The 25,344-nt window shown below is 38.1% G+C and overlaps 2 protein-coding genes across 12 annotated transcripts in view; one reads left to right on the top strand and one right to left on the bottom strand.

The window, feature by feature from the left end:
- Positions 1-17,401, bottom strand: part of CYSLTR2 (cysteinyl leukotriene receptor 2) — a 127,940-nt gene extending 110,539 nt beyond the window's left edge. The window contains exons 1-3 of the mRNA XM_057308733.1: positions 17,128-17,401; positions 16,685-16,746; positions 14,649-14,797 (exon numbers count right to left, since the gene is read on the bottom strand). The gene's annotated coding sequence lies outside the window, so the exon portion shown is untranslated. The remainder of the gene's footprint in view (positions 1-14,648; positions 14,798-16,684; positions 16,747-17,127) is intronic.
- Positions 17,402-17,423: 22 nt separating this feature from the next.
- Positions 17,424-25,344, top strand: part of RCBTB2 (RCC1 and BTB domain containing protein 2) — a 44,506-nt gene continuing 36,585 nt past the window's right edge. For 6 of the 11 annotated variants that reach the window (XM_026493264.4, XM_048215720.2, XM_057308698.1 and 3 more), the window contains exon 1: positions 17,424-17,520. The gene's annotated coding sequence lies outside the window, so the exon portion shown is untranslated. Of the gene's footprint in view, positions 17,521-17,809; positions 18,266-25,344 lie in introns of those variants that run through there. The other 5 variants (XM_057308725.1, XM_057308710.1, XM_057308694.1 and 2 more) reach the window with 4 other exon arrangements.

The following is a 25,344-nucleotide window of genomic DNA, read 5'->3' as shown; positions in this document are numbered from 1 at the left end:
GATGTAAGAATCAAAGAGACGGATAGCATGTTGGTATATCCATGAGTAGTTAACTATAAAAATGATAAATGACTAATTTTGAGATGTTTGAAAAGGATATAGAACCACAAAAAGGTCACAACATGAAAAGACTGGCAAGCAGGGAGAAAACTGAAATTAAACACAAGAATGTTATGTAATTCAGTATGAGGATTAAGATTTCATTAACATTTTAGTTATCTGTTGTTGTGTAGCAATATACCTCAAGTATCAGAGGCTTAAAACAATCATTTTATATGCTCACAGTTCTGTGGGTAGATGTTTTTTTTCATTCACTTGTCTGGTACCTGTACTGGTATGGCTCAACCACCTGGTGATGCCAGCTGGACCACTCAACTGGGGTCACATGCTGGGACCTTGATTCCCACTGTCAGCCCATTTCCTCAGTTCTCTTCTGCATAATCTCAAGGCTGTTCCCTCTCCATGTGGCTTTTCCAAATGGTCTTTCCATGTGGCTTTCCAGCAGGACAGCCAGACTTCTTACATGTAAGCTCAGGGCTCCTGAGAGTATAAAAGTAGAAGCTACCAGGCCTTTTAAAATCTTAGATTGTGATCTAACATAGCATCACTTCTACCATATTCAACTGGTTAAAGATAAGCCCAGACTCAAGGGATGGGCACTGCACAAGAGCATGAATACTGAGAGGCATAGTTCAATTAAACAGATTAACACAACTTCAGAGTTTATTAGGTCAATTATGTGTGCTAAAAACGTAAGATAATCAATAAAACAGTTAAAATGTTGAAGGACCAAGTAAGCATCCAATATTAGAGAAAAGTGATAGTAATAGGGGAGTACAAAAGCAAAGCTAGGTAAATACAAAACAAAATAAGACAGCAGAAATAACACAAAATATGTCAGTACTTATAATACAATGGTTTAAACTAGCTTATTTTTTTTTGAAGATTTGTTTATTTATTTGAGAGAGAGAGAGAAAGCACATGAGCAGGGGGAGGAGCAGAAGGAGAGAGAATCCTCAAGCAGACTCCCTGCTGGGCAAAGAGACTGTCGTGGGGCTAGATCCCAGGATCCTGAGATCATGACCTGGGCTGAAATCAAGAGTTGGATGCTCAATGGACTAAGCCACCCAGGCACTTCAAAACTAGCTTATTAAAGACCAGAGCCTCACCGAGGAAAAGGCTAAAATCCAGTTCTATGTTTTTTGTAAGAAACACACTCAAATCATAAGGACACAGAAAGGTCAAAATTAAGAGGAAGAAAAAGACAGACAGACACACCAAGCAAATACTAAGCCAAACAAAGGAGATGTAGTTATAGCATCAGACAAAAGAGACTTTAAGTCAAACTTTAGTTTTAATGATAAAGAGGATTGGTACTTAATGATAGAAATAATTTATCAGAAGAGATAACAATCTTGACTGTGTACACAATGAACAACATAGCTTTAAGAGCATATTTTTTTAAAAAGGGAAATTTGATAAAATACCAGAATAGGTGAAAGAGAAGACAAAGATAAGACAGAAAAAAAGTTAGAAAATGTGAACAATAATATTGAAAGGCTTAATATACGAGTACATGAGAAAAATCCCCCCAACAATTAAAGTTCTGAGCACACATAGAGAATTTACAAAAACCAAGCACTTAGGTAGGCCATAAAGGAAGTCTTAAAAAGTATAAACTGTTCAGGGGCGCCTGGGTGGCACAGCGGTTAAGTGTCTGCCTTCGGCTCAGGGCGTGATCCCGGCGTTGTGGGATCGAGCCCCACATCAGGCTCCTCTGCTATGAGCCTGCTTCTTCCTCTCCCACTCCCCCTGCTTGTGTTCCCTCTCTCGCTGGATGTCTCTATCTCTGTAGGATAAATAAATAAAATATTAAAAAAAAAATTTATACACCAAGAAAGTCTCACATCCAGAAGATTTTACAAACAAGTTTTACCAACACTTTAAGAAGCAAGTAACTCTTTTCTAATACAAAATATTTCTAATACAAAAAGCATAATCATTTTCCAAATTGGAAATAAGCTTAGGTATGAATATGGATGCAAATATCCCAAATAGAATATTAGCAAACTGAATTCAACAATGTGTATAAAAAATTAACATGACAAGGAGCTATTCCAGGAATATAAGGATGGTTTAAGTCATGAAATCCTATTAATGTAATTTGCCACATTAATAAATTTTTTAAAATACATAATCTCAATATATGCTCCCCAAAATTTAAAAAATTCAATATTTATTAACAATTTTTAATAATCAAAAAGAACGCTTTAGAAATTAGGGTGATAAGGGAACTTTTCAACTGATAAAAGTATCTCTCAAAAATGTACTACAAATCTCATACCTGATAGTGAAACAGAGCATTTTGTTTCAAGTCAGGAACATTACAAAGATGTTACCATTACTAGTTCCATTCAACTTAGTTCTAGAGGTCTTAGCCAGAGATAGAAATAAGAAAGAAAAATGAAATGCAATGGAAAAAATCATTTCCAGAGATTTGGATTGTCTATACAGAATATCCAAGAGAATCTACGAAGGAGTTTAGCAAGGTGGTGTGTTACAAGGGCAATATTAAAAATTCAGTGGTATCCTAATACACTAGCAACGACCAGTTAGAATGTATTTTAAAAAATTATTCCATTTACAAAAGCAACCTAAGAATACAACTAACATGAGAGATATGAAAGACATTTATGAAAACATTATCAAGTATTACATAGTAACATAAAAGAAGACCTAACTAAATGGGAAAATAGACTATGCTCATGGTTGGGAAGACTCAGGATCTCACAGATGTCAGCTCTTCCTCCAAATTAATCTACAAATTCAATGGAAATCCAAACAAATTTTCAGGAGACTTCATAAGCTGAGCCTAAACTTCAAGTAAATAGGGAAGAGCCAAGAATAGCTAGGAAATTTTTGAAAGAAAAAATATAAGAAAGGAGAAGAGAATACATAGAAAGATATCTTTCCAGATAGCAATACTTACTATAAAACTAAATAAAGTAAAATAATGTGGCATTGGCAAATGGACAGAAAAATAGATCAACTAACCAGGAAAAAGGAGGTCCAGAAAAAGAGCTTATAAGTGTGGAAATTTGGTACACGACAGAAGTGGCATTACGACTCAATGTAATAAGATGTCTATTCAATAAATGATGCAAGAACAATGTGTTCCCATATGGAGGGAAAAGGTTAGACCTGCATCTTGTACCATATATAAGCTCAACTCCAGATGGATTAAAGGTTCAAGTGTGAAGAGCAAAACTTCACGACTTGGAAGAAATAATGTAGAAGAATGTTTTTATGACAAGGTAGAATGAATTCCTATACATGATTCAAAAAGCACAAATCACAAAGGAAATATAATTAGAGGGTTTACAAATTTAAAACCTCTGTAAAACAAAACATATTGAAAGACAGGCCAGGGATTTAGAGAAGATACTCACAATGCATATATTTAACAATGATTCAGTAGTCCAATTATTTGAAGAACTTCTAGAAATCAAGAGATAAAAGTCAAATAACTGCTAAATAACTGGGAATAATATAAAGAGTAAGTTCAAAGAAATGAAGACCTGAATGTCCAATTAATATAAATACAAACTGGTTAATAATCAAGGAAATGCAAATTTAAAAAAGAAAATATCTTTTCAGGTCCATCAGATCGGCAAGATTGGTGATGATGCCAAGTGTTGGTCAGGATGAGAAAATTCTCATACAATGCTGGTAAGTGGAAATGGATGCAAACACTTTGAGAAATAATTTGGTGTTATTTCGTAAAACAGAATTTGTGCATACCCCAAGACCTTAGCAATTCTACTCTTCAATAGATAGCCTAGAGAAACTTTTGGACTTGTACTTAAGGAGATATATAATTGGATTTTCATTACATCATGGCTTGCAGTAATGAAATTTTAAAAGTAATTTAGATGTTCATCAGTTGGAAAATAGATAATTGTGGTATTTTGTTGAACCATACAAAATTGCTGCTATTCAGCCATTTTGATATAGTTCAATCTAATAAATTTATAAAACTGAATATTATATCAGAGCTAAAATGAATGAACTAGTAGTGCAATTGCTGGGTCATAGGGTAGCTCTATTTTTAACGTCTTGAGGAACCTCCATACTGTTTTCCAGAGTGGCTATACCAGCATACATTTCCACCAACAGTGTAAGAGAGTTCCCCTTTCTCCGCATCCTCGACAACAAATGTTGTTACCTGTCTTGTTAATTTTTGCCATTCTAACTGGTGTAAGGTGTTATCTCATTGTGGTTTTGATTTGTATTTCCCTGATGGCTAGTGATGTAGAGCATTTTTTCATGTGTCTGTTCGCCATGTGTAGGTCTTCTTTGGAGAAGTGTCTGTTCATGTCTTCTGCCCATTTCTTGACTGGATTATTTGTTTTTTGGGTGTTGAGTTTGAGAAGTTCTTTATAGATCTTGGTTACTAGCCCTTTATCTGATATGTCATTTGCAAATATCTTCTCCCATTCTGTGCATTGCCTTTTAGTTTTATTGACTGTTTCCTTTGTTGTGCAGAAGTTTCTTATCTTGATGAAGTCCCAATAGTTCATTTTTGCTTTTGTATCCCTTGCCTTAGAGACGTGTCTTGATAGAAGTTGCTGTGGCTGATGTCAAAGAGGTTACTGCCTGTGTTCTCCACTAGGATTTTGATGGATTCCTGTCTCACATTTAGGTCTTTCACCCATTTTGAGTTTATGGTGTAAGAGAATGGCCCAGTTTCATTCTTCTGCATGTGGCTGTCCAATTTTCTCAGAATCATTTATTGAAGAGACTGTCTTTTTTTCCATTGGATATTCTTTCCTCCTTTGTCAAAGATTAGTTGACGATAGAGTTGAGGGTCCATTTCTGGGCTACTAGGTGTTTGCCCCAAAGATACAAATGTAGTGAAAAAAAGGGGCACATGCACCCCAATGTTTATAGCAGCAATGTCCACAATAGCCAAACTGTGGAAGGAGCCAAGATATCCTTCAACAGATGAATGGATAAAGCAGATGTGGTTCATATATACAATCAAATATTACTCAGCCATCAGAAAGGATGAATACCTACCATTTGCATCAACATGGATAGAACTGGAGGAGATTGTGCTCAGTGAACTAAGTCAAGCATAGAAAGACAATTATCATACGGTTTCACTCATATGTGGAATATAAGGAATAGTGCACAGAACCATAGGGGAAGGGAGGGAAAACTGAATGGGACAAATTCAGAGAGGGAGACAAGCCATGAGAGACTCTGGACTCTGGGAAACAAACTGAGGGTTATGGAAGGGAGGGGGGGTGGGGAGATGGGATAACCAGGTGATGGCTATTAAGGAGGGCACATGATGTGATGAGCACTGGGTGTTATATGCTACTAATGAATCATTGAACACTACACCAAAAACAAATGATATACTATATGTTGGCTAATTGAACATAATATAAATAAATAAATAAATAAATAAATAAATAAATAAATAAAATGAACGAGATCAAAATGATTCACCATGGATAAATCTCAAAAATACTGAGTGGAAAATCCATGCTGTGCTGTATATAATCACATGCACACTCAGGCAAAAATCAACTTCTTTAAGATAGAGTATCCACAAATAACAACAACTACAAGGGTTTTAAAAATTCAAAACCTTTCGATGATGGCAGAAGGACTTGTTGAGGACCATATCCTTTTACACTCATATTGAAAGTGGAAGTTCCTCTACAGGAAACCACAGTGCTGTTAGAACCAGAGAATGAACCCTGGGGAGCCCAAAATTGCATATGTCCATTGTACCATCCTAGTCCCTTACTTCTATTTTAATTTATTTATTACTTGCTAGTGATCCATTACTGATTACTAATCCAAAAAGAAGAGAGTAAATAATTTTATGCAGAAGACCAGTAAATCTCCAGAGCTGGAAAAAAAATAGATGTTGTTAACTGAAAATTTTATTCTAACATTGTCCATTCATTTCTTAGAAATTCCTATGTATATCATATCAATACTAAACTTGTCTTAAGTGAAGATTAAGATTGGCAAAATCACTTCTATTGTTCCCTTTCTTTTCTTTGCTCCTGTGGTTAATGAAATTTTAAAAGTTGTGCTCTAGTTCCTAGTGATGTAAAGGGAAAATGCAAGAGTACCACAAATGTGAATGAATTTTTCTTCATATCTAAAATCCGTTATTTGTTCCTCATCATATATTAAAAAAATTTAAATTTCTTAGCATGGAGTTCAAGGTCTTCTTGATATTACCTCAATAAAGTAGGTGATATCTCTGTTGGTATCAGTTAAAATAGGTTCAGCTACCATGAGCAGATGATTCATAAGAGAGAGGCTGGTATGGCAACTCTACAATTATCAGAGACCCAGGCTCCTTCTAACTTGTTGCCATGCTATCTTAAACATGTGACTTCTACCTGTGGCCCAAGAGGTTACTCCAGATCTTGCAATCACATCTGCATGCTGGCCAACAAGAAGGAGGAAAAGTGGAGGAGGAGGCATATCCCCCACCTCTAAGGACACTTTCAGGACACCTATCACCTTATGCTTACATCTCATTGTCTAGCACTTAGCCCTATCCCACACATAGCTTCAAGGGCAGCTGGTAAATACAGCTTTTATTCTAGGTGGCTAGAACTCATCTAAATTTGAGGGCTTTTATTACTTAAGAAGAAGAGAGCTGATATTGCAGGGACAACCAGTATTCTGCCATACCGTCTTCATCCTTTCCTCTTCTCCTCCAATTAAGGGAATAGTAATTTGATTCCAGAACTAATCCTGGGTCATGATTACTCTTGGGCAGAACCACTGTGCAACAGAAGACTTCATGCATGGATGCATGAATGTAGCCCTTTCTTGGATGATCTGTTCCATTTCTTCCTTTCATATAGCTGAGTTGGTAAACTGATCAAAGCTTGGCCTAAGGAATGACCCAAGCATCTCTATCATTGGTCCCTTTCTCTTCATTTACAAATGTTTGAGCACTTTCACTGTTTTCATGGCAGCAATTGGCTGGTGGCTTGCTTTGGGCATACATGGGGGTGTGAATCACATACTCCATTCCACTTAACCAGGAAGTCATGCCTTAAGAATTACAATTTGAGACCAACTAATGTTTAAAATAAAATAGATACATTGGTTTTAGTTTTAAAGAAAAAGTACTTGGAATACAAATCAGAACCTCAAGAAAATACTCAAGTGAAAAAAGATAAATTGTTCTATGTAACAGAAGGAACCAAGGGAGCTGGAGGTTGTGAGGCGGGAGAAGCAGAAGGGAACCACTTCAATTAGGAATGGAGAGACAAGACACCCCTATGACTGTTTGTTGGCTGTGTGCTGTGGATATATCTTGTCAGCCTCCTCTTTTTTTCTCTTCTATGAAATATTTAGAAAACTACATTGTTCACAAGGGTTTGTATGAGTAGATTCATGATGGGGCTCAAAGATGAGACAGTGATAGGTAGCAACTTGTATTCTGTCACTTGCAAGTTCAGAAACCCAAGACAAGCTAACTCAACGAAAAGAGAGACAGGAAGACTGCAGGAGAAAGTAAGTTAGCTCATCAAACTGGGAAGTCCAGGGATGAATTTCGATTTAGGCATAAGAAGTATTATTGTTTTTTCATTTCCCTCTCTTCACCACCCCCTCATCTCTATCTCTCTTTATTTCCATGTCTACCTCTGCTTTCTTCTGTCTGTTGGTCTCTTTTCCTTTCCGCTAAAGACAGGCTTCCTCCATGCAGCTAGAGAAGACATTCACTGACAGCACCAGATTCACATTTTCCCAGCACAGCAACCCCAGCAGAAAAGCAACTGGCTCCTCACATTGTGCATCAATCCAGAGGAAAACTCTTTTCCTGCTGAATTGTGTGTCCATTCCTAGATCAATCAGTATACCAAACATATAATGAACCATGAGTGGGTCACATGACCACCCCAGAGCCAGAGAGTAATGGGCAGTATGACTGATAGTCTCATCCAGACTGTATGGAATTGGGAAAGCATTCCCCAAGAGAAATGGGGTACTGCAAGCAAATGTGCTGTGCAGGAAGAAAGAAAGAAAGAAAGAAAGAAAGAAAGAAAGAAAGAAAGAAAGAAAGAAAGAAAAGCTCCAATCGACTATACTATACCATGTTTTCCATCTTTAAACTAAGATTTCTTGTTACATTTTAGATTAAAGCACCACTGCAGGACTGAAAAATTCATACAAACATTGACATATTAGTCCTAGTTCTAGAAATCTAAAAGCCTATTCTGTAACGAACTGGGCGTAAAAGCTATCAGGCTAAGCTCAGTGTTTTTTCTTTTTTTTTATTTTTTTATTTTTTATTTTTTTAAGCTCAGTGTTTTCCATGATTTTCTTTTGACTCAGAAGTGGTATTCTTATGCAAATAATGAATCATGGAACATTGCATCAGAAACTGGGGATGTACTGTATGGTGACTAATATAACAAACAAACAAAAAAAAAGTGGTGTTCTTAGACGTTCTAGCTAGTCAATTTCTATTTCTCCACACCATACATTTAACACTTTGACAGTGGTTGGAGTGTATGAATTTTTCAGTCCTGCAGGAATGCCCTCAGAGAACTCCCTTTCCAGATTCATCTCCAGCTCATCTCCCCGCATGTCTTCAGGGGATTTCCCCACCGTAGTTTGGGAGGTCCAGGAGAGCAAGGTTATCTCCTTCACTGAAGTTGCCCCAGTAACTATGGTAACACAGGGCATATGGCACATGAGCCATGGAGAGTTGTTGGTTCTATTTCCTTTGATTACTGTCATGGTTGGCATAGCCCTGGATTCCTGTGCTGATGCGCTGGCGGAACCAGCCACATAAAGGGTAATTAAGCAATAGGAAAAAAGGCCCTTTCTAATTTTATTCTGGAGGCCTAGATTTTTTTTTTTAATATCTTTTTGGTTTTAAGAATATGCAGTTTCTTGGGAGAATTAAATGTACCAAAGAAATTGAAATTTCTTAAATGTAGGCTAAAGGAAGACTACTTATTATTTTTACCACTAAGTGAAAATTGTGCCAATTGTATTTTCTTGGCAACTGGAAGATGTCTCTAAAAAACCTCGTGTTTTTCTAAAAGTTTTTTCTTCCACAGGATGATTATGTCCCACTGGGCTCGACAGTATTGTTGATTATAACAATAAGATACACAAAGGAAAAAAAAGTCACAAAAATTTTCAGATCAGGAAATGCTTAAAATGTTTCCAAAAAATGTTTATCAGGAAATGTTATTCCAGAATCAAAACATTTCCTGCCTGATGATTATACTATGGAGAAAAATCATGTGATGTGATGCCAGTTATGGGGTCTTATAAAAAAGAATTTTTATGATGGGATATATTTTTTTGAAAAGAATTCATTATAAGTAACATGAGTGAAGTGAGAATTGCACAGAATCATACTTTCCAAAAAGTTAATTATTTACACAAAAATTTAAGCCTTATACCTTAGAGAAGAATACAACAAATAAAATGGAAATTCACCAATCTGTCATCAGTAAGAGATGACCACTCTTAATACTTTGATGAACTTAATTCCAGGCAAGTCTCGGTGTAAATATATGCACTTGTGTTCAATCTTATGTAAATAGTTTTAACAATATGTACTATATCAGCAATATCATAGATATCTTTCTCTGTCAGTAAGTCTAGATCTGCAGTATTAATGTTCATAATTGTGCCTACGTATCACAAGTATCCACTCAGATGTTCCAAGTTGAGCAGCAGCTCTCCTAACATTAAGTCCTCTTGTGATATGTGAAAAAAGCTGGGGTCAAGGGATAGGGGAGAAGAAGGGGGCACCTGAGTGGGGTGGAGGGGTCTTTCTTGGAAGTGATCTTCCTCATATGTATCTACAGTCAACACCAGTCATATACCCACCCTAGACATTGCCAAATGAGAATGAATTGATAAGATAGGGTCAGTCAAGCTGGGATTTCTTCTCTGTGACTGACTGCATTATTACCTAAACAAAAACAGGGATCTGTGCGCAAGAAAAAGGAGATGAAACACTTGAAGCAAGTTTAAATCCATGAATTCACAATGATACCAACAAACAAACTCATTTGGTCACCACTGGAGCACACTAGTGAAACAACTCATTGTTTTGAAAACCGGCAAATTAAGAGAAAGAATCATGTTTGTCCTATATCACTGGGAAATCAAATCATTGAGGAAAGTATTTCCCCTCTATAGACATATTCCAGCTAATAAATGAAGAAGAAATGATAGAGTTAGGATTTCACCATTTAAAACATCTACCGAATTACGTTAGTATCTAATTCAGTATACCATACTCAGTATAGCATGGATATAGACATTGAGTATCAACAACCATTAACATCGCAGGAACAATCCATTCTATCCCTCTGATGGAAGGACACAACACCATCTAAGAAGTCATCTTGGCAAAAAAGTAAAATATAAAACTTGAATATAATCAAGGTTCTAGATTACTAATTTATGGGAAATATGGAGACTGCTTCAGGAAATTCCAGATTTTGGAAGATCTAGAGGACAAAGAACCTGGTGTCTCCAACAAATACATTGCAAGGAAACAAAAGGTGCTGGAGAGTTAAAAGAAATTTAAAAGACATATCAACCAATTGCAATGTGCATACTTTGAATTCCAAGTCACTTAAACTGTTAAAAAAACATATATGGTACTTGCAACGTAATTGAAAAGCTGAACTCTGAAAGAATCTTAGGAATTAGTGTTAGTTTTTCAGAGTATCATAATAGTATTTTGGTTGTTTTTCAAAAGAGACTCCTTGTCTTTAGGAAACATCCACTGAAATATTTACAGATGAAATGATAAGATGCTTCAAAATAATATGGTAGTGGATAGAAGTACTGATAAGACAAGTTTGGCTGTGAATTGCTAATTGATGAAGCTGAAAGGTGCATGGAAACTTATTCTGTCTATTTTTGTATATGTGTGAAATTTCCCCTAATAAAAAGTAAAAAAGAAAAAGAGAGAGAGAAAGAAAGAAAGAAAGAAAGAAAGAGAGAGAGAGAGAGAGAGAGAGAGAAAGAAAGAAAGAAAGAAAGAAAGAAAGAAAGAAAGAAAGAAAGAAAGAAAGAAAAGAAAAGAAAGAAAAAAACGAAAGAAGAGAAAGGAAAAGAAAGAGAGAGAGAAAGAGAGGGTAGCTTTTAGGTGGACAATCAACAGTATTTGCCATACTTTTTTTGTAATAAACTAACTAGTTAGTTATAGAATATATAGGTTGCTTTCTACTTTTCCCAATTATAAAAATGCTATACACCTTTCTGCATATATCTTTTCATACTAACAAATTCCTAAAGGTAGGATTATTGAGTCATAGGACAAATTTAATACCTAAAGTCAAAGCTTCCAAAGGGTTCTACCAAACTACACTGTCATGATTTTAGAATTATTTAAATAAAATCAGTGAGAACTTTATTAACACAATTTTACACTTATAAATTAATTTTAGGAAAACGGACATCCTTATATTATCAAGTCTTCCTTCTACAAACGGCATGTTTCTCCATTTTGCCTTCCTTTGTCTCAGTAGTTTTATAGTTTTCTTCATATTGATTTTTGTGTACTGATTTTGTAGCTGGCTGCATCACTAACCTCTATTATTTCTAAAAGTTTTTTAGTATATTTTCTTGGGTTTTTGAGGTATACATAAGTCATACCCTAAGTGGGAAAAACTAAAGTGGTGTTTGACAAGGAAATCCAGAAAAACCCCAATCCTGTTCTTGACCTTCTTTTCTCTAAAGTCCCCAAGAAAAATACATACACATAAAATACATACACATACACACACACACACCCAAAATGAACAAACAAAAACCGAACCAAACCAACCAAACAAACAAAAAAAAGAGCCAGGTAAATCATCACTATTATCTGATGATTTGCCTGGGCTCTAATGTTGAACTCAGCAAATTAGGCCACACCAGTATGCTATGTATGCCTACATGATTTAGAACCAAAGCAGGCAATGAAATCTTCCCTGTTTATTTCTACCTTAGAGTCCCATCCTCAATCTTGGCTCTTGCCCCTGCAATGCACTTTGGCCAGAAGAAAACTGTGCAAGAGCAAAAATGTATTTGCTCCAAAGCTTGGGGCACTTAGACTATATCACTGGGCTTGTCTTGGCTTTTAGGCACAAGGAATGAAAAGCTACAAGGGGAGTTAATGGGTTGGCTATCTCCCAAGATGGGGCTCTGACATTGTTTCCCCAAGCCTTATAAAAAGAGTCAAAAGTTGGGTGGCTCAGTCGTTAAGCGTCTGCCTTCGGCTCAGGGAGTGATCCCAGAGTCCTGGGATCGAGCCCCACATCATGCTCCTCCGCTGAGAGCCTGCTTCTTCCTCTCCCACTTCCCCTGCTTGTGTTCCCTCTCTCGCTGGCTGTCTCTGTCAAGTAAGTAAATAAAATCTTAAAAAAAAAAAAAAGAGTCAAAAGAGCCATTCCTAGTAGCTCCACTGGACAATGTGCTACCATAGCACAGTAACAGCTCCGTTCTCTTGGGAGGGCACCTGTAAAATGCCTTTGAACTTGACGAATCCAAAATTGAAATGGAGCTAGGGGATAGGGGAAAGGAGCTGTGTGCATCCCTTAGCCAACAAGTCTAATTGCATAGTTTATAAATAATGATAAATTTTCTGCATCCTTTTCAGTCTTCATAGTCCTTACTTTATTTTCTTATCAAAGTGCATTAGCTAGTACTTCCAGAATAACATTAGAGCATTAAGTATTGATTCCTATATTTAATGGATATGCTATTAGAATTTCACAAACACAAAGCTAGCTTTCAGTGCATATAGGTAGCCATTTACTAAAATTTCTTTGATCAAAAGTGAATACTGGATATTGGATTTTATCAAACATGCTCCCGGCATCAATTAAAACGTTTCTATTTCTTTGACTTATTATTATGGAGAAGTATATTAATGTTTTCTCAAAATTAATCAAAATTTTCTCAAAATCATCCTCTCCTCTCTCTTTAAGCCCATCCTACTGTCGCATTGAGTTCAAGGACTTTTAATGTTCCACCTGGGCTGACTGGATAGAGTCTTAACATGGTCCCCCTGGCTCCAGGCTCACCATCCTCCCCACTGCACAACAGGAGGCCTCCTCAACACAAAGGGCATTAGGTCATCCTCTTCCTTAAAATCTGTTGTTGGATCCTGTGATATATCTTGCTGTTGCATTGCCAAGGCCTTTTATTATTTGGCCCATTTGCTTTCTACTTCATGTGGAAAGAGGCCACGTGGTCAAATGGAAAGAGCTCCAGATTGGAATCACAGATGGATTTGAGTCCTAGCCCTGCCTCTTACTAGCTATGTGACCCCAGGCAAGTTAGTTAAGTCTCTACTATTTCATCTGAAAAACAGGGCCAGAATTAAGTTGCAGTTTATGGTAAGGACTAATTAAGACAACGTACTGTAAAGAGTGCAACCTAAGGAAGCACTCAAGAAATTCTTGCGACTTTAATATTCTACCATTACTCTATCCCCTCTACATATCCTTTGTTCTGCGTTGTTGAGCAGCATACCATTCTCAAACACATCATACTCTTTCTTATTCTACTTGGAATGCTTCCCTTCCCTAGCATCCCCATCCCTAATGTTTGTTCTCTTAGCTAACTTGTGCACATCCTTAAAACTTAACGCCAATTTTTTTTTCTTTTGGGAAGGCTTTCTTGACCTCCTTCCAGTAGTTTGCTTTTGTCTCATTAATGCCACAGTAACACGTACGTGTATCTTATCATCTTCATTGCTTTGTATTCTAGCACCCAGCTGAATTACACCATGCCATATACCACGGTAAAGAGGAAGGCTCTGTAAAGCCACAGCATCTAACTACTATCTCTCTAAAACACAGAGAGCTGGGCAGTGTTGCCTTTGTGCCTTCCACATCAGAGTGGCCTGGGCACTTACTCTCTTCCACACAACTGGGAGTAGCCAGGACCCCAGGAGGGGCCCTCACTCAGGAGTGGAAAAGGAGGAGGATGCTACATGGTGTCTATGGAATTACACTAAAACAAGCCATCCCCCCAGCCCCTATGGACTTTAAGGAGGGCTAATATTCCTACAAGGTTGCCCTTAGATGATGGAGTCAGAAAGTTATTCTTTTTTATTGCAACCTTGCTGTGACCTGTAGGGATTTAAGTTATGATGGGCAATGACGTTACCTGGAAAACTTTAAAAGAAATGATAAATGATGAAATAACGGACCAAAAGAAAAAAAAGCACAAAAAATGTCTATCTGGTATAGAGGCTATCACTTCTCTTCTGACCAAGGAATGTGTTGGTTTAGTGGTCTCCTTCCCCCTTCCCCTTCCCCTTCTTCTTTTCTCTAGAACAGCTCCCCTCATTCAGACTCCTTGCCCCAAAACAGTCCTTTTCAGCCTTCAGCTTCTGGCCAGTTAGTTTTTCCAGAGTTTGGTCAGCTGATTCAATCCAAGTCTTTGCTTTATCTTAGCGTTTGCAGTATATTATTGTCTTAAACATAGTGAGGGAAAGTGGGGGCAGGCACATGGGTCCTCTCTGTACTATTTTTGCAACTTCATGTGAATATATAATTATTTTAAAGTAAAAAGTTAAAAAAGAATTTCTTCTTCTTAGAGTTCTATGAGAAATACCTTACCTTTCCATCTTGTGCAATGGCACGGTTATCACTCATTTGATGGATAATGAGATTCTGCTATTTGTCCTATGAGTTGGATGATGCATTGGAAAAAGCACTGAAACTATGAATCCAAAGACTTGACACAAATTACTTCATAATCTGGGCATCTGTAAAATGAGGATTTATATTTAATCTCTCAGTTCTATGATAATGCAAAGAAACTATAAATTACCAAGATTTGTTAAATAAATATCTCATGTTAAAAGTGATTCAAGAATAAACATTTACTTATTGCATAGTATAACAAAGATAAAATTTTCAATATTATATACATTTCAAGATTATTATACTTAGAACGTATAAATCCAAATTATTGTATTTAAAATATTAGAGTCAAAAAGTAGTGAAATCAGAGGCTGCCTACAGAACTGATGGTACTCTAGAGAAGTGGTCTCTAAACATTACAATAATATGCACTGTTGTCCAGCTACATATTAAATATTAGTAAAGCTTGATTTCTTAGTTTAGATAAAAATAGAGATATTCTAAAAGTTTCTTTCCAGCTGCTCTAGAGATTAGATTTGTCACAGGAAATTTCCTCTTATATATTTTGGGACTATACCTATTGAATCCTCTGTTCTGATCATTCTTGCCATAATCACATCTTAACACTAAGTTCTCCATTAGCAATATGATTCATGGTAGAACCTGGAGAAAGTCTGTGCTATGTCTTATTGTTTTTAATCATTTAGGAATAATCTTAGTACCTTTAAAAAGCCCTAAGAACTTCAGGACCTTTAAAAAGTATTTCATTTTTAAAATACCTAATTCTTAAAATACTAATTTGTAAAGAAGTATTATACCTTTAGGGAAAGAATTATTATATAGGTTGATTTATAAATTATGCATTACATTCTATATGAAAGTGGTTTTCTGTAATTTTGCCCTCTTAATAGTGACTCTTAAAATGCCTTAAATACAAAATAGTCTGGATAATGGAAAAAGGTGGCAGGAGAACTTGAGTGTTTGAATTAGAAACAATTCCTGTTTAATGAACCAACTCTAAACTTGTTTAATGATGGATTTTAGCTTCGGTGGTGATCAGAGGGAAAGCCTTTTTCTGAACAGAAAAATAAGTCAGTGGATTTTTTATGCAGACTCAGTGTTATGTAGCTTTGCCACAAGGAGAGGAAGGAGAGAGCTGGTCAGGGTACAAGAAAAGGTGACATAAAGCCTTTTTGGATTAGGTATCAACCACTCTTAAGAGGTTGGTTTATTCAGGCAGTCAAGCCCAGGAGAATTGGCATAAACCAAAATGAGAGTAAACCATGGATTAATGCTTATGTTAGGTCACTTAATGAAGTATGGAAGCATATTTGAGGAACTAAAGGGCATGTAATCAATGTAATTTGATTCTACAAACATTTATTAAGCATTTTATGGTACAGAAATAAGGCATGATCTGTGCTCTCAAGAGTTTCACAGTCTAGTGAGATATAAAAATCACAAATAGTAAAAGGAAGGTATGTTTAGTGATAACCCCACCTTATCTCATTACCTTCCTTAGTCTGATCACCTTCCCCCTTATATAAATACTGTCAAAGGAGTTCCTTTTAATTAACCTTTTCAAATAAAAAACCCAAGCTGTCCTTTCAATTATGATTATGTTTCCTTTTATATTAAAAGGCCAAAGGGTAACTGATTGTTTCAGGGGAAAATCTCATCTTAGGCAATGCCATGCATGTAAGACTTGTAAGACTCCTGCCCTGCTCATAACCTACAAAGTCAAGTAAATGCAAGTCTCCTTCTGGTTTTAATGGACTATATTGTGATAACAGACACAATGTCTGCCAACTACAGCAACTGCAATGAAAACACCTAGACATTCTGGAAGGATGTTTTTCCAATGATTGCAAAGGCCAGACCAAACAACATGGACATGGTCACTGTGGCTTGACATCTTAGTCTATCTGGCTGCGCTACTTTTTGGCAATTCACTTAAACACTGAACCTATGACCTCACTTAAAAGCCAACATAAAAACATTCAGCTTACCTCATAGAAACAGCTAATAACAGTAGTCGTGAAGCATTTCACCAAAACCCACTCGGGTCAACCTAAGTGTAGTAAAGTGGAAGAACTTATTGCACATTATAAAGCTATGGTGCATGTGGCTAAAATCTACCAAGGCCAACAGAAGTGCAGTGTAATACAAGAAATTACTAAATTAGTAAAGGGATAGTGCGGTTGTTCCAGAAGACCTTGGTCCAAGGTAACTCAGGTCACCCCCTCAAGACAAATCGCTCATTATTTCAACATTCGTATTAGAAGGGTACAGGACTTCGGCCCCACAGCAGTGAGGTGAAAAGCTGGGGAAACCTTGTGAAGACGGGATTTGAGCTTCCTGACGGAGCGACCACCACAAGAAAAAGCAGACGGGCTGGGGGACGCGGACTGTAGAAAAGGTTGCTGCCCACAGCACCATACGCGCGCCTCACCCTTCCAAGTCAGGCATCTCCAAATTCCCAAGTCTTTGGGGCCCAGAACCGTGGAGAAAGTGGGGGTGTCCCACAGAGAGGAAATGGGCCCTGCGGGGTAGGCGAGGTGCAGGCCTGGGGTCCGCTCCGGGAAGAGGGGGGATGTCGGCGAGGAAGGGGCGGGGGCGGCAGTGGGCAGCCGGGCGAGAGGAGGAGGGGCGAGGCGCCGTCGCCGGCCCCCTCCCCTCGAGTGCGCTCCCCTCCCTTCTCGTCCCCGGCCTGGCAACCGAGCGCAACCCGCCGAGGCCGGGCTGCTTCAGGGGGAGGCGCCAACTCGTCGCTGCGCCGGGCCCCCGACCGAGCAGTAACGGCGACCTAGAAGGCGGAGCGGATGCGGCTCGGGCCTGCGCTGAGGTAAGGGGACAGGATGGCATAGGAAGTCAAAAGGGACGCCGGGCTCGAAGCCGGCCACTCTCAGATTCCCCCTCGCAACGGGCCATTTCTCCCCGCCCCTCAGTCCGAGCTCCGGGACCCGGCGACTGCGGAAGAGCAGCCCCCGGGGTTACACCCCCGCCCAGGCCTAGGGCCGAGGCGTCGCCGCGCGTGCGCAAACCCGCTGGCGGGGGCTGGGCGCGCGACTCGGAGATTGTCCCCCCACCCAGGCCGCGGGGCCCAGGCAGCGCTGCGCCTGCGCGAGCCTGTTGGCGGATGTGGTGCGCGGGGTGAGGGTCGCGGTTGGCCTCGCCACCCCGGAAGCTTCACGACTTCCCGCACGCGAGGCAGGGCGTCGTCCCGGGCTGCGGAGACGCCGCCTGCCTCAGAGTTTCTCCTTCTCGCCCCATTCTGCGCCTCGCCTAGGCTGGTGCTGTATTTATTTCTGTCGCCTCGACCTGAACCTGGTGTCCCGAAAACCCATTCACCTAGCTCCCGGCCCTGAACCTGCTCGCTAACTCAGTATGATGCCTTCGACCTTGGGGCCTGCTGTCGAGGGACAGCACAGAAAGTTTGTCTAAGCTAGGCGAAGCTGCTGTGGAGGGATGGGAGGAATCGCCGTAAACCTTTATTTTAAGCCGGAAGGTATTGCTCCGCTCAGCCCCGGAAATAAAGGTTTCAAGACGCTGAAAACTTTCCAAGTGCTCCGCCTTAGCTGAGTTGGAAGGCGAGTTCAGAGCGAACTTTTTGGTTTTGTTCTTTGGGGAGTGACATAAAATGTCGGAGGAGTGCGAGTCCAGGACTGTCACAAAATGCGTGTCACAGAACTGCCTCGTACCACTCTTGGCGACTTAGTCTTAGAGCTGAGTGAAAGTGGTAGAGTTGACAAATTGCTTTGGGACGACGCTCCCCCCCCCCCCCCCCCCGACTCAGAATGACCATCCCTGCTGAATGTTTATGGAGCCTTCTGTTCTTACCAAGTTCGAACTTGGCTTTACACCTTCCTGCGCCGTGGTACTTAGTAAAAGTCAGTTTGGTGACTCCTGAGGCTACTTGGGGCGGTTTTTAGCAATGTCTTACTGTGGCTTGTAATCTTATATGATGTGCCGATACAGACATTTGGGGGCTGGAATAGAAGAAGCGCTTACTACCAGGGAACCTGAGTACTCTAGGTGAAAGGTAATCTCTATTTCCCAGGGCATTAGGCAGTATATATATGTTATTAAGTAGCAGATAAAGGCAATTGGAATGATAAATTCTTGCACACCCCACTTCCACCATACTGGCCTCATTGGGCTTGCTGGGCTTACCAAATGGACCTCCACCCTAGGGCCTAGGCATTTGCTCTTTCTTCCATGCTCAAAGCTCATTCTCCTCCTCCACCCAAATATGTATGGCACATACCTTCATCCAAGGCACAGAACAATGGCCATCACTTCAGAGGCGACTCCCGTTATTTAAAATAGCTGTGGCTCTCTCTTTCCAACCTCTTACCCTGCTTTGAATTTATAGCACTTATCACTGTCTGATAATACATATTTGTATGTGTATGCTGTCTCCCCCATATTCAGAGCACAGTAGATGTTTGTTAACTGTATAAATGAAATTGAAATCTGACTCCAGAAATATTTTGTACTGAATTCTCAGTGTGGACTCATTCATTCATTCATTCATTCATTCAACAAATATTGAGTGATGACTTTGTATCAGGTTCTGTTCAGGTGTTTAGGATATGTCAGTGAACAAGACAGACAAAGATCCCTTCCCTCTGGAACTTACATTCTAGAAAAGAATGATTGACAGTAAACGTATTTGATTATCATTTAGAAAATTATAAGTGCTATGAAAAATGAAAAAAGAGCAGAGAAAGAAGCCTGAGAGTACAGGTGTGGGTTGCAGTTTTATACAGCAGGTTATGGTGGGTCTGAAGGATAAACTGAAGGTGATGTTCAAGACAGAGAACTAGTTTTTTGAATCATCTTTCTGGGAGAAAATGTTCCTTGCCATTCTCCACATAAATTTGATGGGAGCCCACAGCACGACCATTGTGACAAATAAAACCATATTTTATAGTATATATGTAAAACATTTTTTTTTCCAAATTGGTTCAAATTATTCAGAATTTTACTGTTTAACCTAGTACATCATATGAAGTGACTGGGCTCTTAAGTGGAAGAGACTAGCCAAATGAATACTACAGATGCGTTGAGAAAAAGTGTATATTTTCTGCACATACTACCGTACATTGCAATTGCTTAATATCTCTCTGACTGTAATTGATTAGTGAAGTTGTTTTCTAAGAGTGGTCAGTTGCTTTTCTTTATTTGAAATTATATTGAAGGTTCACCTGGTATGATGTCATGTGTTAAGTATTAAATTATTGCTCTTAGAGATTTCTGAATGAACCAGACAAGCCTTAGAGAAAGAGGCTGATAGGAACAGTTTTAGAAAATAAACTGTGTCTTTTGGGCCAGTTACGTTAAGTAGATCACAAACACTATGTTTAAATATCAAAAACTATTAATCCGGAACTATAAATATAAGGTACCTGTGGGGTTTGCCTAAGCCTTAAGGAATTTGTCATATTTAATTTTGGTTTTATCACTTGGTTAAAGCAAAATTAAAATGCCCCTAAGATACCACTACTTTTGAGGTTTACTGGGGTTGAATTAGTATAAATCAAAATTGACCAGATAAGAAAGATTTGAGACCAGGAGTAGAATTATCAGGGTTGCAGAATGACATCAAAGACTCCTGTCTGAGGCTAAAAATAGAAGACTACATGAGGATATTTACTTCAAAGGAGCAGATAGTTTGCCTCTTTGAAAGGGATATTTATAGTATCATTCAGTGGAAGGCAGATATCCTTCTCACTTTCATTATCAGGAAGGAATATGTATCTATTTCACGTGGTGATCCCATCTTAATGTGAGAGTCTTTAGGAAATTTAAGGCATAATGGGTTTTTTTCAGCATATATCTGATACTGAAGTGTGTGTCTTACATGTCTCAGCCTTGCTAACCTAACCTGAGCTACTATCTATTATGTATATCTCTCCATGGAAGATATTTTGAGCTAACAAGTACTAGTGGATGACAGGTAGTAAGTAAATCATAAATAGTGATCACATTATAATATGTTTAGTATTACATTGAATGTATATGATACTGAACAAAATGAATCCCAAATGGAAATGAGCCAAGGCTAAGAAAGCCTACCATGCTGAAGGAATGTTTATGTTGTGGAACAAAGATCTTTCACAATTAGGATTCTATTTCATAGGCATGTTGGGATTTTTTTTTTAATTGTACTAGATCTATAAGGACCTAAATTTCAAATGGATTTACAAATTTCTTAAGTACTAACTCATTTTAGCTAGTTTAACAACATAGAAAGATTTGTATAGCTTATGTTGATAATTTTTCATATCTGAAAAGGGGACTTTTGCTGTGTGTGTTTGAAAAGGCTAACTTTGATGAGCTCAGTAATCTCTTCAAACTAAATACAAGTTTGCTTGGGACTGGAGATCTGCCTCATCTCTCTTGATGAAATTTGGAAACCTTTTTACCAACATAGTTAAAATAGCAATGATGTTTCTGTGCTCTAAGTCTGTTTAATGTTTATCATAAACCTGGCAATGTCATTTCCTTTGAGGTTGTACCTTTGTTTTAGTTGTGCTTCTTGGTTTTTCAGTTTTGTCCATCCTGTTTATAATTGTCCCACATTAGTTAGCAGCTGTGTAGGTATTTTACTGTTATTTGTCATAGGCTTATGACCTCTCATTCAAGTAGAGGTAAGCTATAGCTGTCATCCTTTTTTACAAGTGATAATTGGGATCATGTTTTCTTATACTATATTATATTTATCATCATAACTTACAGATGACATACCATTTAATGGTTCAGCTAGCATATAGTTCAGCTAGCATATCGTTCAGCTAAGCATCAGTACCCCATTGACATTTACTTGGTCTGGAGCTCATTAACACACTGGTGCTGCAAACTGCTGGCATCTTAAAAGACATTAGTTTTCTTTATTGTCCCATTTCTTTGTTTATAAAAGTATCATCAACTTTATTGTCCAGATGGGAGAATTTGTTAAAAGCGTTGAGTTCAATATTGCCAAAAAACTTTTTTATATATTGTATTTTTCAAGCATAGCTTTAGAGTTGACCTCATATTATTAAGTTGAATTAATATATATTTATATATAATAATTTATTTTTATATAATAAAATATTTATATATTAATATATTTATATATAATAACACAATTGTGTATATATATATAACTCTGGGTTTTCTCTGCAGAAATTACTATTTTTTTCATTTCAGGGATTACTTTTAAAGAGTGGTTATTAGCATTTAAAAGTTCCTGGTTAATTGCAAAATATCAGTTTCCATGGAAAATGCTTTGTTCTTATGGATACAGTGTGTCTAGTTTATTAGATCTTAAGGCCCACAAGTGCTGTTGTGTTGGGGTTATGTTGACACAAGCACCTGGGAGGTGGATATCTTTTTGTTCCACATTATTTTGTTTTTTCTTTTATGTAAATTTGCTTTCAGTTTAGTACCTACTCCAGGCACCAAATTAACATTTGTTGAATAAATTAGGCAAATGAATGTATGTCCTGTAATCAGCTTAACTCTTTATTTGGGTCAGAGGTATTACCAAGTAATATGACACATTGTCCTAGTAGCAAACACACTGATTAACATTGTTTACCAACAGTAATATGTAGAGGCTCCTTATTATATATTTTGTGTAGGGAACTGAATTATTTGACCTGTTCTTTGAGAGGATTAAGTATTGATATGTTTATCATGTTCAGTTATCAAAAGACTATCTTCTTATCATCCAGTTTCCAACTACGTAGCTATTAAGAGTGTAGGGAAAACTCTCAAAATACAATCTGTAAGATTAAGGAGTTATCTGTTTCAAACAGGGATAATTTGGAAATAAATTGCTGAACTGTACAAGTTTAAGAAAACAGATATAATAGGAAATGTTGAGGGGGGTAGTCCAAATGGTGGTGTAGGAAGATCCTAAACTCACTGCCTCCCACAGACCTACCAAATCTACAGCTACATATGGAAAAATTCCCTCTGAAAAAGACTTGAGAACTAACTGAACAGCTACTTCACAACAAAACAGTAAAAGGGCCACATATGGATGGTTTCACCAAAAACCCCACTGCCAGAGTGGCAGCCCACAGTTGGGAAGAATCTCACAAGTCTGGAACTTCCTTGATGAATGAGGTTTATACTCCATATCAGGCACCCCAACCCCTGGGACCTGCAATGAAGAGATGAGCTCCCCAAACATCTAGCTTTGAAAACCAATGGATCTCACATCAGGAGACCCAAAAGGCTATAGAGAACTGAGATATTTCTCTTATAGGGCTTGTGTGCAGACTCACTTGCCCTGGGAACCAGCACAAAAGCAGCAGTTTGAAAAGTGCCTAAACTCTATGTGAAGAAGATTTATTTGCTAACCTTAAAGCATCTGCGCAACAGGCTGGGCCTGTTGGGACTCTCTCTAGGGACAGAGACGCTGGTGGGTGCCATTTTTGCACTCTTCCTCTAACTTGATACCATGGGTAGGCAGGCTTGTGTTCCTGAGTTCCATAGGACTTTAACGAGTGGAAAAAGAGTTCTTGGTAGGCCGTCACCCCGAAGGCACTGCACAAAAGACAGACTAAAACGCACCCCCAGTGTATTTGTGAAAAAAGCCTGTGTACTTTTCCTGGCACTTCAGCCCGAGGGGCAGACTTCAGGTCTGCCACGCATTTAGAGGCTGCAAAGGTGCTCTCAGGGAATATAGCCTGGGGGATGCCATCTTTCCATCTTCACTCAGCCTCGCCACAGATTGCCAGGACCTCCCAGAAAGGAGATTACATTGGTCTGAAGCCCCAGTTTTTGCAACTGTCACCCGGGGGACACTGTCAGATTGCCTGGTCTAGAGGTGAACAGGGTCTATGCTTGGGGTCTCAAAGTAATGGTCAAAAAGACGTTCACCAAACTTGGGAGAAGAATGAATGAATACAGTGAGAACTTCAAACAAAGAGAATATATAAGAAAGTACCAACTGAAGCCACAGAACTGAAGAATATGATCACTGAACTGAAAAATACACTAGAGGGAGTTCAACAGCAGACTAGATGAAGCAAAAGAAATGATTGATGATCAAGAAGACAGGGCAGTGGAACTCAAACAGAGCAACAAAAAGGAAAAAATAATTTAAAAAAATGAAGCTAGCTTAAGGAACCTATGGGACAACATAAAATGGAATAACATTGGCATTGTAAGGGTCCCAGAAGGAGAAAAGAGAGAGAAAGGGTTAGAAAATCATATAGATCATGAGAACTAGGAAGATCGGTAGGAGAAGAAAGGGATAAAGAAGGGGGGGAAATCAGAAGGGGGAATGAAGTATGAGAGACTATGGACTCTGAGAAACTGAGGGCTTCAGAGGGGAGGAGGGTGGGGGAATGGGATAGACTGGTGATGGGTAGTAAGGAGGGCACGTATTGCATGGTGCACTGGGTGTTACACGCAACTAATGAATCATCGAACTTTACATCAGAAACCAGGGATGTACTGTACGGTGACTAACATAATATAATAAAAAACATTTAAAAAAATCATATAGAGATTAAACAACATGCTACTGACCAATGGGTCAATCAAAAAAATCAAAGGAGAAAAAAAATATCTTGAGACAAAGTAAAATGGAATTATAATAACTTACAAAATCTATATGATTCAGCAAAAGTAGTTGTAAGAAGGATGTTTATAGGGATTCAGGCCTACCTAAAGAAATAAGAAAAATCTCAAACAATTTAACTTTATACTTAAAGAAGCTAGAAAAATAACAAAGCCAAAGGTAATAGAAGGAAGAAAATAACAAAGATCAGAGTGGAAATGAAACAGAGACTAAAAAGATAATAGAAAAGATCAATGAAACTAAAAGCTAGTTCTTTGAAAAGGTAAACAAAGTTAGCCTTTAGCTAGACTCACCAAGGAAAAAAAAGAGAGGTTCAAATAAAATCAGAAATGAAAGAGCAATTACAACTGATACTGCAAATACAATGGATGATTAGAGACTACTATGAAGAATTATAGCCCAGCATATTGGACAACCAAGAAAAAATGGATACATTCATAGAAACTTTCCATGACTGAATCATGAAGAAATAGTTTTTTTAATTCAGTAAAGAATAAATGAATTCAGTGAAGTTGCAGTGTATAAAATCAACATACAAAAATCTTTTGCATTTCTATACACTAACAACAAACTATGAGAAACAGATATTAAGAAAATCCTGTTTACAATTGCATCAAAAAGAATAAAATACTTAGGAATAAATTTAAGGAAGAAGGTGAAAGACCTATATGCTGAAAACTGTAAGACATTGATGGAAGAAATTGAAGAAGACACAAATAAATGCAAAGATACCCCATGCTCATGGATTGAAAGAATGCTAAAATGTCCCTATTACCCAAAGCAATTTATAGATTCAGTGAAATTCCTGTCAAAGTACCAATGGCATTTTTCACAGAAGTAGAACATACAATCCTAAAATTTGTATGGAACCACAAAAGACTCTGGCTAGCCAAAGCAATCTTGAGAAAGAAGGACAAAACTGGAGGTATCATGCTTCCTGATTTCAGAGTATATTATGAAGTCATAGTAATCAAAACAGTGTGATATAGGTATAAGAACAAACAGCTACATCAATGGAAGAGAATAGGGAGCCCAGAAATAAACCTATGCATATATGTTCAACTAATTTACAACACAGGATGC

This window comes from Ursus arctos, unplaced genomic scaffold (genome assembly GCF_023065955.2).
Source record: "Ursus arctos isolate Adak ecotype North America unplaced genomic scaffold, UrsArc2.0 scaffold_10, whole genome shotgun sequence".
Taxonomy (NCBI): Eukaryota; Metazoa; Chordata; class Mammalia; order Carnivora; family Ursidae; genus Ursus; species Ursus arctos.
The sequence above is the reverse complement of the archived record's forward strand: the minus strand, read 5'-3'. Positions and strand labels throughout refer to the sequence as shown.